We start from the raw sequence: 20,789 nt of genomic DNA on the forward strand, positions 1-20,789 counted from the left end.
GACAAACTGGAAACATTGAATGAAGGAGATTGCACAGTCAAAATTGCAAAACTTGAATGCTTCCAGGTCAGGTATGAAAGTCTAAAAATGGAAGTGAAAGAATTTCTTCTTTTATGGAAAGAGTAAATGAAATTATTTTTGGTATACAATGTTATGGAGGAACCTTAAGTGAAGATGAGATTGTTTTTAAAGTTTTAAGAGCTTTGCCACCAGCATATAAAATAAAAGTTACTACTATAAATGAACTGAGAACAATGCCTAATGCATCAGTATCTAGAGACACTTTGGTTGGAAAACTTTCAGCTTTTGAGCTTGAGGAATTTGGTCATGTTACTACTATTAAGATAGATCTAGCTTTCAAGGCATCATCATCATCTTCATAATCATCATCATCATTTGATAAATCTGATTGGAAAACCTTCTATGCAAGAGAACTTGAAGAAAGTAGGAGAGAAAATAAATAACTTGAAGAACTTGAAGCACTATTTGCAAGGAAAATGCCTAAAGGTCCAATTGGAAGTAAGTATGAAGGTAAAGCACCCTTTAAATGTTTTAACTATAATAAGATTGGTCATATGGATTCTAGGTGTCCTGATAAACATGCAAGATTAAGAGAAGAAGCTAAAAGAAAATATAAGCCTGACCCTAACTATCAGAAATACAATTTTAAGAAGAATAGAGGCAAATCTTGTTATTATGTTGATGGAGTTACTGATGATTCTGATGAAGATTCGACAGACAAGGGATGGGCTTTTGTTGCTATAACAGAAGATCAACAACCACCTATTGTTCAACTGCTAGAGAAGGCCCTGACAGCTAAAGTTGAAGATAAAGATGAATGGATTATTGATTCAGGATGTTCACATCACATGATTGGTGATAAGAGTAAATTCTTAACCTTTCAGGAATACAATGGAAGTTTAGTAAGATTTGGAGATGATAAATCTTTTTTGATCAAAGGAAAAGGCACTATATCTTTTGATGGTAAGCACAATACTAATAATGTTTACTATGTTTAAGGTTTGAAGCATAATATTTTGAGTGTTGGTCAACTAGTTGAGAAAGGATTTTGGTTACAATTCAAGAATGGTAAATGCAAAATCTTAAATAGAACTGATTAGGAAATTGCAACCAGTAATCAGACTAGAGGTAATATCATTCATTTGAACAACAATGAGAAAGCATGTTTGATTGCACATATTGATGAAAGTTGGTTATGGCATAAGAGACTTTGTCATGTAAATTTTGATTGCATTGTGAAAATCAGTACTACTAAGGCAGTAAGAGATTTACCTAAGATTGTTAAACCTCACAATCCAGTATGTAAGGAATGTCAATTTGGAAAGCAAGTTAGAGCAACTTTTAAGAGTATTCCAGAAAAGTCTAACAATGTTCTTGATTTAATTCATACTGATTTATGTGGTACATCAAGAACTAGAAGTAGACAAGGAGATGGGTATTTTTATGCTAATCATTGATGACTATTCTACAATGTGTTGGGTTACTTTTCTCAGGGAGAAATCTGAAGCATTTGGGAAATTCAAACTATTGAAGGTGATGGTAGAAAATGAAATTGGCAAGAAAATCAAATGTTTGAGATCAGATCAAGGAGGTGAATTTACATTTATGGAATTTAATACATTCTATGAAGTGAATGGGATCAAAAGACTATTATCAGCACCCCAAACACCCCAGTAGAATGAAGTTGTAGAAAGGAAAAATAGAACTATCTTGGATGCAGCCAGAAGTATGATATCAGAAGAAAATATACCTCATATATACTAGAGAGAAGCAGTCAATCAACAATTTATACATTCAACAGAGTTCACATCAAAGGTGAAACCGGTTAGACCCCTCATGAACTATGGTTTGGTAATACTCCTACTCTTAAATATTTCAAAATATTTGGAAGTAAATGCTATATTAGAAGAGATGAGTATATTGGCAAATTTGATCCTAGAAGTGATGAAGGAATATTTCTTCGTTATTCATCTAAGAGCAAGGCATATAGATGTTTAACAAGAGATTGCAGAAAATTGTTGAGAGTGCAAATGTGAAAATTCATGAACAGTTTAGAGGAAATTCAAGGTACATAGACTCTGAACCAGCAATAGAGATAATAAAAAATGAACCTACTATGAAGACACTGGTACTAAATGGTGATCTAGTTACACCGACATCATCTAGAGATTCAATAGTTACTGAAGAACAACAACAAGTAAAAACACCCCGTTATGTAAAACTAAACCATTCTGAAGATCAGATAATTGGAAACAAATTTCAAGGAGTTATGACTAGAGGAAGATTGGAAAATGAAGAGGTATGTATTATTTCTCAAATTGAACCTACATCAATTAATGAGGCATGTGAAGATAAGTATTGGATTAAAGCTATGGAAGATGAATTGGAACAAATTGAAAGGAATAACACTTGGTCATTAGTTCCCTGGCCTAAAGACAAAAATGTAATTGGAACTAAATGGGTTTTCAGAAATACAATTAATGAATATGGTAAGGTACTCAGAAACAAAGCAAGATTAGTGTGTAAGGGATATTCACAGAAAGAAGGAATTGATTACAATGAAACCTTTGCATAGGTTGCTAGAACTGAGGTAGTCAAACTTTTATTAGCTTTTGCAACACACAAGAACTACAAAGTATATCAAATGGATGTTAAATGTGCATTTATAAATGGAGATCTTGAAGAAAATTTTTATATTGAACAACCTAATGGATTTTATTTGATAGATAACAAAGACATGGTTTGTAGTTTAAGGAAAGCTTTATATGGATTGAACCAAGCTCCTAGAGGTTGGTATGCTAGATTGGACAAATATCTTTTGAAGCTTGGATACACTAAAGGTAATGTTGAAAGAAATCTATACTACAAAGTGACTAATGATGACATCTTGGTTATTGAAGTATTTGTTGATGATATAATCTTTGGAGGAGAAGATGGATTGTGTAAAGACTTTTCTAACAAAATGCAGCAAGAATTTGAAATGTCTATGATTGGAGAAATAAAATTCTTTTTACGATTGCAGATTTCACAAACTAATAAAGGTATATTCTTATGTCAATCTAAGTACTTGAAGGAATTACTAAAGAAATTTGGCATGGAAAACTGTAAACTGGTAAGCACACCTATGACTACAACTGAAAAATTATCTTTGAAGGATGAATCAATACCTGTTAATCCGACTAGATACAAGTCTATGATAGGAGGTTTACTATATTTGACACAAACAAGACTTGATATTATGAATGCCGTATGTATTGTTTCAAGATTTCAGAGTAATCCTAAAAAAAATCATAAATCAACAGTGAAAAGGATTTTCCGGTACCTACAAAGCACTACAAATATTGGTTTATGGTATCCTAGAGATGTAAATTTTGAATTATGTGCATACACATATGCTAATTGGGTAGGAGATGTAGATGAAAGAAAAAGCACCATCGGCGGAGCATTTTTTCTTGGTAGCAAACTAATTTCATGGCTGAGCAAGAAACAAAGTTGTACAAGTCTATCAATAGTAGAATCAGAATATGTTGCAGCAACAACTAACTGTACACAGGTATTATGGATCAAACAAATGTTGAAGGACATAAAGGTAAAATGCAAGGAACCTATAACTATTTAGTGTGATAATATGGCAGCAATTGATATATCAAAGAACCCGGTATTTCACTCTAAGACTTAACATGTTTCTATCATATTCAATTTTCTAAAAGCGAATGTTGAAGCAAAAGAAGTGAAATTGGTTTATGTGAATACTAAAGAGCAGATTGCAGATATTCTTACAAAGCCTTTGCCTAAGGAAACTTTTGAATATCTTAGAGAGGAACTTGGAGTCCTACCCCCATCGGTAGAGACTTAGATAGTTGATGTTTGTCATCAACCAATAGAATTAATAGAGAAACCTTTTATTCCAACTTTGATGAGGAGAGCTACTTCTTAGGGGGATTAGTTGGTATAATAAGTTGGTATTTTGTATTTGAAACTAGTTTTTGTAATGCTTTGGCATTTGATGTCAAAGGGGGAGAGATTGATATGGAAAAACACATTATCCCTTGGGGGAGAGATTGTTACTTTGGGGAGAGATTGATCACTCTCTATATCTATATTTTGATTTCTGGTTAACGATCTCTTTGGGAGATTGTTGGTTTTTGGTTTTTGGCATTTCTATTTTGGTACTTTGATGGTTTTTCTATCTTGTGTTGCCATCAATGCCAAAGGGGGAGATTGTTGGTATTTTGGATATGTTGATATGGTTTTGTCATTGATGTCAACACCTGTCATCACTTGTCAACACTTATCAGCACTTGGAGATCTTTGGTTATGTTCACCAGCAAGTCAGAGACTTATGAATAGTCATTGGTATTTGGTTCACTGGTAGATTATATTGTTCACCGATACTTGGAATGACTTGGAGACTACTTGGTTATATCAAAAACTTTATTTGATCACTTGGTTTTGGCAATTTGGTTATTTTTTTATTCGGGTTTGTATATTTGTTGTTATCGGCAAATAGGTCCAGGATATGCACCGACAAGCATATCTATTCTAGGTCAACACGACATGTTATGGAGATGATTTATTATTATTGTAAATGCATTTGAGCTGACATCATGCATCGGATATTAATTTATTTGTAATTGATTTTATTGTAATATCTTTTAGTGAGCTGACCTATTCAATTGGTCTTAGGCTATGGTATAAATGTAAGATCTCATTTGTGAGATTGATATGCGATTGGGAAAAGGAATTGTAATAAGGTATATGCAAAAATAAGCATAGCTATACACACAGACATCATTTGAAGGTTGAATGAAGGTTTTTGTGAAGGCAATCAGAACTAAACCGGTACTGAATCTAGCATATGAAGATGCTATTTTATGTAGTACATTATCATTAGATTTAACCATCCAATTGTAGTCAGTGTGACTCTCATTTTGTGATTGAGCAGTGAGCTCTAGGTAGCTGGCCTTTCTGCATGTGTAGAATCTATATTGTACACACATACTATCTATAGTAGTATCATTTGATTGTGGGTAAGGCTTCCTACCATGGTTTTTCCCCTTACAAGGTTTCCACATACAAATATTTTTGTTATGTGTTGTGGATGTTGTTGTCTTTCTATTTCATGCATTAATCTTTACCGGTACTACAATTAACTAATAAAATTATCTACCGGCATAAAGTTTGGTTTACCGATATTAAGCATTAAGTTTTGGCTAAGTTAATTTTGGTTCAATTTATTGGACAACTAATTCACCCGCCCCCCTCTCAGTTGTCTCTGGGACCTAATAGTAAAAGGGCTAGGCTCTATAATAACTTTCTTTTCTTCAGATACCTGTCCAATTTCCTTAACCAATTCTTCCTTATTTCCATCATTGACCTCTTCTTTATTCATTTTTTATTCATTTTTCTTACTATGTGTGTCAATTGTGTTTTCAACCTTACTGTCATCCTTACTTTTTGTCTTGCTGACTACCGATTCAGCTATGCTATGTTCAGATTCTTTCTCTGTCGGTCTCTCTACCTTCTATTGAGTGTCAACATTTATAGTTTCAGTTTTTCCTTTTACCTCTACTTCTGCTTGTTCTTCTATCGGTTTCTCAATGTTAGGAAGAGTAGCATTAGGGATGGTATCTGTTATCTTAACTTTAGTTGTTTCCTCAATATTCTAAGAGTCAACAATGTTGACCGGTGGCTCAGAGATCTCAATATTGTGGCTTTAGTTTTCTTTTCTTCAACATTCTTAGAAGATTTATCTATAATTACATTGATATCTTGAGTGTCCACATTCATGGTAAACAAAATTTTTGACTCTGGATCAATATTCTCAGTGTTCACTTCCTCTATTTTCTCTTCCTCATGTTCAACCTGTGCCTCAACTTTTTCTTTAACCTATTCCTTTTCTTGTTCCTCAACTTGTTTTTCAACTTGTTTCTCTACCACTACTGGTGGGGGTAGGTTATCCTTAGGAATACCACCAACTTTGTTCTTACCCTTATCACTTTTCTGATATACTTTGGTGAAAGATTTGTCTATTTTCTGTCTATCCTTATCTTCCTTATTCTCTTTTTCTACAAAGAATATATCCCATTTGTCAACCATTTCATCAGCAATTTCTTTGACTCTGCCAGCCTTTAAGCTAACCTTGATAACTTAATGATGAACAAATAGTACCAAACTGGTACTGAGAGGGGGGGGGTGAATCAGTACAGGCAAAAAATCAACCTTAAATTGGTTTGTCAACTAACACTTATGCACTGACAGACAAACAGCAGCACCGGTCCTTCAACAGAGTTCAACTGGCAAAACCAAGTGTAACTAAGATGAGCAAAGACTGGTTGACACTTACCTTCTCATATAATCTAACTCTTCATTCCCATTTCACTCTAATGCATGAACAAGGAATCTACCATCAAAAATGTACATATTACAGCAAGATCAACATGCATCACCACTTAATCAGAAAAAAATCATAACATCACATGAAGAAAACATCACACATGACACACATATTTTTCACATGGAAACCCAACTAGGAAAAACCACGGTGGGGATGAATACCCACAAGCTTGTTTCTAAACTCTTTGGAAGTCTGCTCTGTTACGAGCCTTGTCCGGTTAAAGACAGATACAATAGGTTTTGTTAGGAACTGATCCTGTTAGGGATCACCTAGTTAAGGGATGGCTACAATACCCAGTTAAGGGTTAATCCCTGTTAAGGGTACCTTGTTAGAGGATTTCAAGAACTCAATAGCTAAAGAATATCAATGACTCAGTAGCTTCGGGTTACCCTGTTAGAGGATTTTCAACAAGCCGGTTAAGGCTACCGTGTTAGGGGATTTCACAACTGTTGAAGTAGTTAAAGATCAACAAGTATATCAATGACCTGATAATAGCACTCAATGCCAATGCAGATCTGCTTAAGCTCCTCTTCACCTTCTGCACTTACACTCTTTAGATATGACTTCTCTCATCTGGTCTGGCAAGAATCATGTATCTCTTCTCTTAGATACACACACACAACTTTTGCCAACAACCTCTGAAAGAATCACAACATCAACCTTATAGGACAATAGACAGGTGGGTAGCATAAACCCTAAACCCTAGACCTGTTAGGTTAAGGAATTCAAATGGTTCAATCTAGACCGTTGATCATACTGTATTGAATGCAACAGTCTTGATCCAATCTCAAGACATTCTCCATCATTCATTTTCCATCGATTTCATGGCGGTTGATAACCCATCACACATTATCACCATTTACAGACTTTGCACATTCCTGAGGTAGATAGGGACACTCTTCTTTATGCAAGATCCTTCACGCGCACAAGGCTTACGTGGAAACACTATCTATTCTTCATTATCATGCTAAATTCATCACATAAAGATCACCGATTGAGTCACATAAGCTTGAGATACTCCAACCAAAAATCCTAAAGTGGAAACTACCTACCAACCGGTAGTCATACAATGCTTCCATGTGCCGGTTCCCATGACTACATTTCGGTTCACATTGACATGCTGGTTAACCTTGAACAAATATACCACTTTACTTTGGCATATATACCAGTTCTCACATATGTTGGTTCTCTCTTCATATCACATATTGACATCAATGACAACATACAATATCATTATGTCCTCATACCGGTTCACATAATGCCAATAATCTCCCCCTTTGGCATTGATGGCAATATACAAAGATATCTTTCTACAAACTCATCTTCTCCCCAATTTTTGCAGATATCTTCTCTGCTACACTTCTTCTCCCCCTTTGACAACAATGCCAAAGTGGAAGTACAAACATCCCTGTTCCATTATGCTGCTCCCCCTGAGGAGTAGCATCTTTCAACACATCAATAAAAAAAATTTTTGACTATGCAATACCTAACTGATGTGGAACAAATACTTTTAATTTACCTCTTGAAGGGGAAGTACCCCCAATTCACCTCTTAAATACACAAATGTAGTCTTTGGGAGAGGCTTGGTTAATCTATCTACTAACTACTCCTTACTAGAAACATGTTCCAGTGCAATCTATTTATTCTGAACCTTTTCCCTTAAGAAATGATACTTAAGCTCAAAATGCTTGGTTCTAGAATGTAAAACCAGATTCTTTGAAATATTGATAGCACTTGTGTTATCATAGAATATACTTACCAGTTCAGATACAGGGATTTTGAAGCCATCTAATACATGCTTCATCTAGATTGTCTAAGTGCAATTCATGAAAGCTGTAACATACTCCGCTTCCACTGCAGACTAAGAGATACAGCTCTGCTTCTTACTCATCCATGAGACCAGTCTACCACCGAGAAAGAATGCACCACCGGTTGTGCTTTTCTGATCATCCACATTACCTGCCTAATCAACATCTGTGAATACTTTCAGGTTGAAATCATTGATGTATGGGTACCACAATCCATAGTCAAGGGTTCCCTTTAGATACCTAAGAATCCGCTTGACTGCAACCAAGTGGGATTCTCTTGGACTTTTCTAGAACCTTGCAGTAATGCCAACTGCATGTGTAATATCTGGTCTGCTATGCATTACATAATGCAACTTACTAATCATTGATCTATTTACCAGTTCCTTTTGGAAATTTACTAGCAAGAAAAGCTTCAAATTCTGTCAGAAACTCCTCATCATCCATTACTCTGCTCTGTCTTGGTTCACCACTAGTGCTTGCTTCTTTTCCTTTCCTGGATGGTACAGTAGAAGCTCTAAAAGCTGATTCAGTCTTTTGAACACTACCATCAAAACTATTTATCTCATAGGCTATCAACTTTTCTATGATGGAGTCCAAGGATACCTTAGTCTTGTCAATTGATCTCAGCTCCTGAATAGTAGCAACCCTTATTGCATAGACCGACAATAGGGATCTCAGGACTTTGCTTACCACAGTGGAATCTTCCATTTTACCACCTACGCTCTTGATATCTCCGACAACATTTTTGATTCTAATACCATACCGTTGAATGGTTTCACCTTCAACCATTCACATGTCTTCAAACTTTCCTCTAAGGCTTTCTTCCTTACCTTGTTTTACATTCTCATCACCTCCATAGATATTTTCAAGAGCATCCCATATGTCTTTGGGATTTACCTTATCTTGGACATCAATAAACTCAATATTAGATAAACTACTAATTAGGGCTTCCATGACTTGCCCATTCTCCTGTATCTCTCTCTTTTGATCATTGGTGAGAGTACCGATAGGGGCAACATAGGGATTCTCAACATAGCTCCAGTGTTGAGCGCCCATGCTTCTAATGTATATCTTCATTTTGGCTTTCCATATACTGAAATCTTCTTTGTTAAACTTTGGACCTTCCCTCTTCATCATTACAATAGGATCTTTCCCTCAAGTGGTTAAGCTTACAACATAGAGGACCTGAAGGATGCTCTGATACCAATTGATAACTTAATGATGAATGAATAGTACCAAACCGGTACTGAGAGGGGGGGTGAATCAATATAGGAAAAAACTCAACCTTAAATTGGTTTGTCAACTAACACTTATGCACTGACAGACAAACAGTAGCACTGGTCCTTCAACAGAGTTCAACCAGCAAAACCCAGTGTAACTAAGACGAGCAAAAACCGGTTGACACTTCTCTTCTCATATAATCTAACTCTTCATTCCCATTTCACTCTAATGCATGAATAGACAATCTATCATCAAAGATGTACATATTACAGCAAGATCAACATGCATCACCACTTAATCAGAAAACAATCATAACATCATGTGAAGAAAACATCACACATGACACACATATTTTTCACATGGAAACCCAACTGGGAAAAACCACGGTGGGGATGAATACCCACAAGCTTGTTTTTGAATTCTTTGGAAGTTCTCTTTATTAGGAGCTTTGTCCGGTTAAAGACAGATACAATAGGTTTTGTTAGGAATTGATCTTGTTAGGGATCACCCAGTTAAGGGATGGCTACAATACCCGGTTAAGGGTACCTTGTTAGAGGATTTCAAGAACTCAATAGCTAAAGGATATTAATGACTTAGTAGCTTCAAGTTTCCCTGTTAGAGGATTTTCAACAAGTCGGTTAAGGCTACCCTGTTAGGGGATTTCACAACTGTTGAAGTAGTTAAAGATCAACAGGTATATCAATGACCTGATAATAGCACTCAATGCCAATGCAGATCTGCTTAAGCTCCTCTTCACCTTCTGCACTTACACTCTTTAGATATGACTTCTCTCCTCTGATCTGGCAAGAATCATGTATCTCTTCTCTTAGATACACACACACAACTTTTGCCAACAACCTCCAAAAGAATCACAACATCGACCTTATAGGCCAACAGACAGGTCGATAGCATAAACCCTAAACCCTAGACTTGTTAGGGTAAGGAATTCAAATAGTTTAATCCTGACCATTGATCATACTGTATTGAATGCAACAGTCTTGATCCAATCTCAAGACATTCTCCATTGTTCATTTTCCACCGATTTCATGGCGACTAATAACCCATCACACATTATCACCATTTATAGACTTTGCACATTCTCGAGGTAGATAGGAACACTCTTCTTTATGTAGGATCCTTCATGCACACAAGGCTTACGTGGCAACACTATCTATTCTTCATTATCATGCTAACGTCATCACATAAAGATCACTGATTGAGTCACATAGGCTTGAGATACTCCAACCGGAAATCCTAAAGTGGAAACTACCTACCAACCAGTAGTCATACAATGCTTCCATGTGTCGGTTCACCTTGACATGTCGGTTCACCTTGAACAAATATACCACTTTACATTGGCATATATACCGGTTCTCACATATGCTGGTTCTCTCTTCATATCACATATTGACATCAATGACAACATACAATATCATTATGTCCTCATACTGGTTTACATAATGCCAACAAACTTGCCGATGACTACTAGCAAAAACTGATTGGTTGGCTTCTGCAATCAATTCATCAATCTCCTATCGGGAATTGATAGGGTGAACCGCCAACAATGCTTCAACTTTTAATTTCTAATCCAATTCCATTATAGACATTCTTTTTGCCTCAAGTCTCAGATAAAGATCATTAGGAAAAACATCAATGACCTCAATTAAAACTTTCTTGTAAATATCAAGATGTAGAATGATACATTCCTCAATTGTTTCCTTATCAGAATCCTTGAAAGTATGATAACATTTCTCTCCTAGCTTGTTGTTTCTTCCTTAGTGTTCTTGTCCTTTTTGGAGAAGGAGTAGGTGCCAGTGAAGTTTTCCTTTTCTTCCTTTCAACTCCTTTAAATTCTGTTGCTTTATCACTTTCTATCTCAGAAGAAGTAGCAACTGGGGAAACATGAGCTACCGGTGTCTACTCTGATTATCTTTTTACTTTAGCTGCAATACCACTGATATTCATTAGACCTTTTATTACCTCTTTAACTACTTTAGAAGAATCTCTCATGAATTTATCTTTTTTCTTCCTCTGCTTCATCATAGATACATCACTCTTAATTGTTTTAGTTGTGCCAAATATCTTCTTAGTCAGTTCCCTTGTTGCATCAAGAAGTATCTTTGCATAAGACTCAAGAATGTTCAAATCTACTTCATAGACCATCTTTGTTATCCAAATGGTTTGAGGAGTAACAACCTCCATCCATGTCTCATCTCTCTTTATTATAAAACATATCTATTTGTCATATTTGTCCACAATACTTTTAGGAATCCTTTCCCTTGCTTTCATCTTAGTTTGAAAGTTATTGAAATAATCTTTTATTAGTTTTTCATCATCATCACCTATATCAGTAAGTGCTTCCATAATCTATCTTCCAACAAGGATGTCATAAACAAAGTCCTTGGGACCAATGTTGGGGATCTCCTTTGTGAAATAAAGCATTAATCATACAAGTAAGTTACCAAATCTGAAGGTTCCTTTCTTATCACCCTTGATCTTCCCCAAATTGTCTAGCAGTTCATCCTTTAGCTATTTATAAATGTCAATATTTGCATTGTTCTTCACCATTTCATATGCACTATGTATACACAGAATAGAAACAAAATTTAACCTATTTGTATGAGAAACTCTGTAGCCAATCACCATACTCACATATTTCATATTCTCAATAGTCATATCCCTAACCCTAAGAGATCTACTATTAGATGTGCAATCAGTTAGGTTCATAACCACCTTGTTTGGGATATTCATCTTCTTGTCAGGCCTAGTACCGGTAGAGGGTAAACCAGTGACCGCCTTGATTTCCTCCTTAGTAATTTTGAAAATATAATCTAACCACATAAATTCACCATGAACCCTGCTAAGTACAAGATGAACTATCTCATCCAAAAATTCAGGAATGTTCAAGATATCAACAAATACTAAATCCTCAACAATCTTATGCTCTAGCTTGATTAAACCTTATTTGTTAGCTATAATGTTCTAGTATATGTTTTTCAAATCATCAGACCCTAAATTCTCTATATTGCAATGAATATATATTCTCAAATCTTTATCAAAAGTAACTTCCTTTGAAATTTTAGAAAATGCACCAATAGAATCATCTTGCTTAGCAATCTTAGGAATGATCTTAAAAATGGGTCTAGGACACTTAACATTCTCTACCATAGTAGAGTTTGCAATGAATTCAGGAACAAAAGATGAAGTAGCCATGATACTAAAATACAAACCTTTTCTGCAAGTGAAATCCTTTGAGATGTCCTGAAAATGTCTTAGCTGCTTCGCCTCTTGAATGATTTCTCTCTCTTTTCATTATTTATAAATTTGAATGCTTTGTGATTCGAAATGAGAGGTTACAATGCCTTTATAACCAAAAAGTTCACCAACAACTACATTAAATGCTTTCAGTTAAGTGAAAACTTAACATGTCTACCGGTAAAGAAGAAATATAACTTCTTACCATGAACCAAGGGTAAAATGCATGATTTTCAATTTGCTGCCTTACCCCTAAGTATTATTCCTTAATTAGATGAAATACCTCCTGCCAGTGCAAGGCTACCCTGTTCTACCGGTGCAGAGAGATTCATCACTACTTTGATCTCTCTTTCTAATCCATTGTTTAGAAAATTCTTTCTTGTTTTCAGTCACCTTTTCTTTACCTTTGTTATTGGATCCTTTATTGTTCGCGAGTGAATTCTTGCTTCTACAAAATTTGGCAATATGCCCAATCTTGTTACATGCATAACAATTTATATTGCTTCTCTGAATACCCTTTCCATAACCTTGACCGGTTTGAGTTCTGCATTGATTAGGTAAATGTCCAAATCTACCACAAAAATCTACCACAAACATAGCATTTCACATTCATTCTATAATTCTCTGAGTTATGACCATTTTTATTGCATTTGGAACATTGACCATGGGTGATTTTGTATTCTGATTATTCCTAAATCTGCACTGATTTGCTCTATGACCAAATTTCTTACAATTGAAACATTTCCCATTAAATTTATAAGTATTAGGTTGTCTTACCAGTTTGCTATGATCATGATTGTTTGCACTCCCGAAGCTTTCTCCATGTTCATATCCAAGTCCAACTATTTCTCCATGAGGTTTCTGACTTTTCAGCATATCATCAAGATTATCTGAACTTTTCTTGAATTTGTCATTGTATTCATTTGTAGCGATCAACTCACTTTCCAAAGTGATAACTTGTCTCAAAAGTTCATCTTTGTCATGTTGCATGTGAATCAAATCAGTTTTGAGCATATAATTTTGATAACTAAGCCTTTGAGATTCATCTGATCTTTCATTAAGTCTTCTGGCCAAATCTTCTTCATTCCTCTTTCGATCTTCAATATCTTTGCATAGTCTTATGGTTAAATATTGCATTTCATTCTTCATGTTACTGTTCTCTTGTCTTAATTTGTCTACAATATCTCTAAGAGTTTCTCTTTTTCGTCATCATCTTGATTTTGCAATTGCACATGTAATTCTTTTATCTTGATCTTTGCTATAACCAGGTTATCTTGAAGTGCTTTGATAAATTCCCGAACAGTTCTAAGTTCATCTTCCATTTTGATATTCTTCAGTTTTTCTGCATTAAAATCTTCAAGAACTCCTTTCAACTATTGTCTCAAGTTTTCCATAGATACCGGTCTCAGAATCTTCCTCAAGTTGTTAGGCTTTTGCAAATAAAGGACTAGGATCTGATACCAATTGTTAGATACTTGATTAGTCCCAAAGACACTGAGAGGGGGGGGTGAATCAGTGTCTAACCATTGAATGAAATATTTAAACTTGTTTGCAACTTTACAACCCAAATTAATGTATTGGTAAACAAGCAATAAAGCAATAAAGAGAAATAAGAGAGATAGCAACAATGCACACCATAACACAAGATATTTTGGCGAGGAAACCTTGTAGGGGAAAAACCTCGGTGGTATTTGTGACCCACAATATTTACTCACTAGCCAATATGAATAAATATTACTGATACAATAGGGGCCTGCACATGCAGGAAGGCCAACAACCTAGAGCTCACTGCTCAATCACAAAAAGGAGTCACACTGACTATAAAATTGAATGATTAAATCCAATGACAATGTACTACTCAAAATAGTATCTGCAATGCTGGATTCAGTACCGGTTTAAGCTCTATCAAATACCTCTGCCATAAACCTTTCTTCGCTCTTCTCTTCTCTTATTCACTCAGCAAAATTATTACCTAATTTTTCTCTCATAATCATTACCTAATTACATAATCTTTTTCTTCTCTTACGTACCATACATACTTACAAAATGCCTTACAAGATCTCATACATATATGAGTCTTTACAATACATCATGTCGGCTACAAATAATTAATTACATTACAATATAATTTGCATAAACAAAACTTTATCTTATGTTGACCTAAGTGTCAGTATGATTCATTGCTGGTGTAAACTAGATGCCAATGTGAATGAACTTTGTGTAGCTACCGGTGCCGGTATGCAAAGTCTATTGCTGGTGAAATCAATAGAATCTTGTAGAACCTTGTTACTAGTTGGTTGCCATCAATGAAAACATCAACCATTCTCATCTGAGTGTGTAATGCCAATAGTGTGCACTACCGGATAGCAAAAGAAGAAGGCCTTATCGGTAAAGGCATGTACTGGTATGAGTCTTTTGAAATTTTTGAGTTTGAACTGACTATGTGTCGGTGAGAAAAGTGATTGACCATGGTGATGTCATGTGTTGCTGAGGTGGAAAATAGGTAGAGGTTGATAAAACCATCATCAACACAGTTGGTGAAACTATCTGTCGATATAAATGAAATAACCACAAATCACAAGATTGTAACTGACCATTATGGCTTGAGGTAGAAAGAATGACAGAGGAAGATCAAGGAGTAGTTGGTGCCTGGATCAATGCAAAGTAAATCCGATTCAGGAAGACCTCAAAAAGGAAACAGCTGAAGTGTTTTATGTGTCGACAAATTTCAAGGCAGGAGATCTTGTTCGAGATTGTTATTTTTAGAAAATATGTGCTGGATAATGGAAACCATGTACAGATGTATCCTTGAAGGATAGGTGATCGATCCAAGATAGGCTGAATTGGATCTCATGAAGATTGTGTTGGGAAGAGGAAACCCTAACTGCTTTGAAGTTTGAATGACTTTCTGGCAAGAAATCATGGGATAAAAGAGGAGAGCTCAAGACAAAGCAAATTGATGCTGTGAAGAAGAGGAAGAGAAAAGAGAGAGTTAGTGAAAGAGAATAATTACTAACCTTATAAATAGTTCTAAGAAAGTTGTAGTGTATATGAGCAAGCATGTCGGTGAGAGGATTCTATCAGCATAACTATAGTTTTTCATTTAAGACAAACCAACAAGGAGTAGCAGAGAAGACAACATCCAGGTGTGACATAGTGTGTTGAGAGACTGTGTGTGAGAGAGAGAAAAGACTGTCAACCGATAGTGAGTTATTTGATCAAAGAGTTAGAGAATTCACTTGCAACAAGAAGCCTTAATTCTATTCAAATATTATTTCAATATACATCACCAAGTTGAAGCTTGGTGCAGGGGTTGATGCTCCTTGGGTTGGTGCCCTAAATCTTTGAAATTCTATGTTTTACCTATGAGGCTGGATTGGAGCAGTAGTCTCCAGTAGCTTTTCTCACCGAGGATTTTCCCATATTAGGTTTTCCTCATAAATCTGGTGTTGAGAGTTACATTTGTGTGAATGATCTCTTTGGCCTTCTTTCTTATTCTATCGGTTTGATTGTTTAGTGCTTAAGTGAATAACTGATGTTCTGATGTTTATTTGAAGTCAAAAGTTTAGGAACCATTGATTTTCCTCCCCTCTCAGTGGTACTCTATGTTCAATAATTGGTATCAAAGTGTAGGTTTCCAATTATATTTAAACCTTGGGTAGATTCGGGACTTTGAACACAATGGAAAGAAATGAGTCTGCTTCCTCAAAAGCCCCCATGTTTGATGTATCCAACTATGCCTTCTAGATCAGAAGAATTGAGACCTATATTTCCTCCCTCAGTTTTTATGTTTGGATGCCTGTCAAGAATGGGTATGTTGTTCCTAATGCTCCTCCCACTGATCTGGATACCAAAAAGGAGCATGAGAATAATGCAAAGGCCAAACATGCTATCTTGAGTGGACTGTCTGATAATGAATTTGTCAAAGTCGTGCACTGTGTTTCAGCAAAGGAGACTTGGGACAAATTGCAAAGGTTATTTGAGGGAGATGCAAAAGTCAAAGAAGCCAAGCTGCAAGCACTAAGGGGCCAACTTGTAAGCATCAAAATGAAAGATGATGAAAAGATTGCAGACTATCTTCACAGATTTGATGAAACCATGAATACTATTAGAGGACTTGGAGAAGAAATTGCAGATGAGATTCTTGTCAAGAAGGTACTTAAATCTCTCACACACAAGTATGACACTAAGGTATCTGCCATAGAAGAAGCCAAGGATCTAAAGACATTTTCAATGGATGAGTTATTTTATTCACTGATAGCCTATGAGATGAGAACAATCAGTGATACTTCCTCAAGGAAAGAAGTAGCATTCAACATCACCAAAAAGGGGAAAGAGGTAGCTACTCATGAAGATTCTAGTGAAGACTCGGATGCAAAAGTAGAAAACTTTGTCAGGAAGCTCAAAAGGGGAACCGACTAGTATAAAAGAAAGCTACCACTTAAATGTTTCAACTATGGGAAGGTAGGACACTATGCTACTAATTGTCCTCACAAGGAAACTGGTGGAGATGATTCAAGAGAGTTCAGAAAATTTGTCAGCAAAGATAGAGAAAGAAACAACTACCAACAAGGAAGGAGAGGCTATCAGAATCGGAACAGTCTATATACTATTGAGGATGATACGGCAGATGAAGAAAATGCATCAGAAGTTGATTACTATGAGAATAATAGAAAAAGTCAACCTCTTCATGACTCTTAGTGAACTAGTTGATGAATATGAGGAAGAGGAGGATATTGAGGTTGAAGTGGACTTGGAAGGTGAACTTATCAGTGCTCTTGAGGAATTGAGTAGAACAAGAAGAGAACTTAAGAGGGTTAAGCTTGTTGCAATAGATAAACAAGATCTCTTGAAGCAATCCCTGGATGAGTCCAGTCAAGTTATGTCTGACTTGAAATTGCAGCTAGAAGAAACTAAGAGGATATTTGAAGCTACAACCTCTGATCTGACAAAGAAGGAAAAAGAGAATAAAAAGTTGGAAGCAGAAATAGTAAATCTTAGAAAGGATCTTGAAGAAAGTAAGGAAGAAATAAAAATAAGGAGAAAGTATGAAGGCAACACTGAGGCCTTAGACAAGATGTTGAGCAAATAGAAGTAATCCAAAGACACTAGTGGCCTAGGCTTTGAAGAAGGTCAAATTTCAACCGACAAAGATAAACCTGATAAAGAAATAATGTTCACCTCTTCAATTAAAAGTGAAGAAAAGAAGGCATTCACTGTAAGTAAGGATACCGGCAAGAAGACATATGCAGATGTTGTTGGAAATCGCCACTCAAATCGATACACAACAATTAACCGTAGGCCACACCTCCTACATCAACATATAGATCCAAGGAGAAATGCAAGAGTTGATCATGAAGGATTCACTAGACTCAACAACATGAAGGGAAGACCCCCAATGAGGCAGTTCCATCCAGGACCAAAACAACCTAATCGGTATGTTTCAAACTTTCATGGTTACTATTCCTGGTGTAACAAATTTGTGCATATAATAACTGACTATAGACTAATCAATAATCTCTCTATGAGTTATGAAAGTAGAAATCCATTTAATGCACTTTGGTATATGAATGTTGTCTATTATCAGTGCAATGGATATGGTCATAAGAGTTTTGATTGTAGAAAGAATAAACCAGTACCTTACAATAATTTTAAGGATGTTCCCTTAAATGAAAATGAAAAATGTTATAATTGTCAAGAGTTTGGATGCATAGCAAATTTTTTTAAAACTGGAAGATCAAGAAAAAGAAGACAAATCTAGATCAAGAGCCGGTAACTGAACCTGAGCTCAATATAGCAGCTGACAAGAAGAAGGAGACCAAAGTAGTTTGGGTTGAGAAAGAAAATGCAAAGGCAGAATCAAGTCTCATAGTACAAACTGCCTTACATGTTCAAAGGAAAAATCTATGGGTTGTAGATAGTGGTTGCTCAAACCATATGACTGGTGACAAAAGGAAAGTCATCAAACTTGAAGGCTAGAATGGTGGTTCAGTAAGGTTTGGAGATAGCTCCTTCATCAAAATAAAGGGAAAAGGCACTCTAAGAATTGGTGGAAAATTGAAGGTACATGATGTATATTATGTGGAAGTCCTTAAGCACAATTTGCTGAGTGTGAGTCAGATGTGTGACAAAGGTTAAAAATTCACCTTTGACTCAACCAGTTTCCAAATAAAGAAAGACAATACCGGTCAAGTTATGGCAGAAGGAAAGAGAACAAATAGAAATGTTTATAATCTAAAGGAATTCTATGAGTCCCAATGTATGATAGGACAAGTAGATGAAAGTTAGTTGTGGCACCGAAGATTAGGCCACATAAATTTTGATAACCTAGCTGCAGTAAGAAAAAAGGGGTGTGTGAGGAATATTCCACCCATCATCAAACCGGTAAACACATTTTGTGATGAATGTGCAAAATGTAAGCAAACTAAAGTGACCTTCAAGACAAAAGAGCACAACACCTAAAGACCACTTGAAATCATGCATACATATTTGTGTGGTCCAACTCGAACAAGAGTACTTGCCGGTGAAAGATATTTTATGCTCTTCATTGATGACTACTCAAGAATGACATGGGTCACCTTTCTGCAAGATGAATCAAAATCATTTTAAAGATTCAAGATCTTTCAGAAGATGGTGGAAAAAGAAAGTGGGACAGGTTAAAATGCATAAGATCAAACAAAGGTGGAGAGTTTACCTCAAATGAGTTTTAAGATTATTGTTAAAAACATGGAATTAGAGGTAATACTCACCTCCTAGGACACCACAACAAAATGGTGTGGTAGAAAGGAAGAACATGGTAGTCAAGGAGATGGCCAAAATCATGTTAAATGAGGTCAGTCTACCAGACATTTATTGGAAGGAAGCTATTCATACTATTGCATATACCTTGAAGCTATGATTGGAAGCCTTCAATCAAATACTTCAAAGTTTTTGGAAGCAAGTTCTTGATGAAGAAAGACATGGATGGTCTAGGAAGTTTTGACTCTAGGAGTGATGAAGGAATCTTCCTTGGTTACTCATCTAACAACAAGGCCTACAAATGCTACAAAAAAAGACTAACAAGAGTCATTGAGAGTGTGCATGTAAGAGTTGATGAGGACATGCACAAAGGATGTCAACCACAGATCAAAAGGTATGATAACTTTAGTGATGAAGATGATGAATCTTAGTCAAACATCAACATGGAGGAAGCATGCAAGAAGGCCCTCAACCAGTATGTATAGCTGAGTCACCCAAAAGAGTAAATTCTAGGAAATAAGAGTGATGGTGTGCAGACTAGAAGAAGACTTGCTCATAATGATGAATAAGTTAACCTCTGCCTCATGATTGAATTTGAACCCAAAACATTCAATGAGGCAAGAAAAAGACAAGAATGGATGGATGCCATGGAAGAAGAACTACAAAAGATTGAGAAGAACAAGAATTGGGAATTAGTCCCTAGACTGGAAGACAGGAACATCATTGGCACTAAATGGGTCTAGCAGAAAAAGATGAATGAAGAAGGTAAGGTTGTTAGGCATAAAGCTAGACTAGTGTGCAAAGGATACTATCAAATAGAGGGGATTGAATTTGAAGAAACATTTACACCAGTAGCTAGATTAGAAGCAATTAGAAATTTGGATGAATAAGTGTACATGGAGCAACCAGAAGGTTTTCTGCTACATGATGATGAGACATTTGTGTGCTGGTTGAAGAAAGCCATGTATGGTCTAAAGCAAGCTCCTAGAGCATGGTACTCAAGACTAGATCAGTATCTGAAGGAGCAAGAATTCAAAAAGGGAAGTGCTAATAGAAATTTGTACATAAAGAAAGATGGGAACCACATGATCATTGTGGTTTTGTATGTAGATGACATCATCTTTGGACGCAACAAGAACACCCTTTGCAAAGAATTTATTGATCAGATGCAGTCATAATTTAAGATGTCAATGCTTGGTGAAATGACTTACTTCCTTGGTTTGCAGATATTACAGCAAGATAAAGGAATTGTTATCTCCTAAATCAAATATGCAAAGGAGATGTTGAAGAAATTCCAACTGGAAGATTGTAAACCGATAAGTACCCCCATGGCGACCAACAACAAATTG

The sequence above is a fragment of the Cryptomeria japonica genome, chromosome 3, assembly GCF_030272615.1.
Source record: "Cryptomeria japonica chromosome 3, Sugi_1.0, whole genome shotgun sequence".
NCBI classification, from domain to species: Eukaryota; Viridiplantae; Streptophyta; class Pinopsida; order Cupressales; family Cupressaceae; genus Cryptomeria; species Cryptomeria japonica.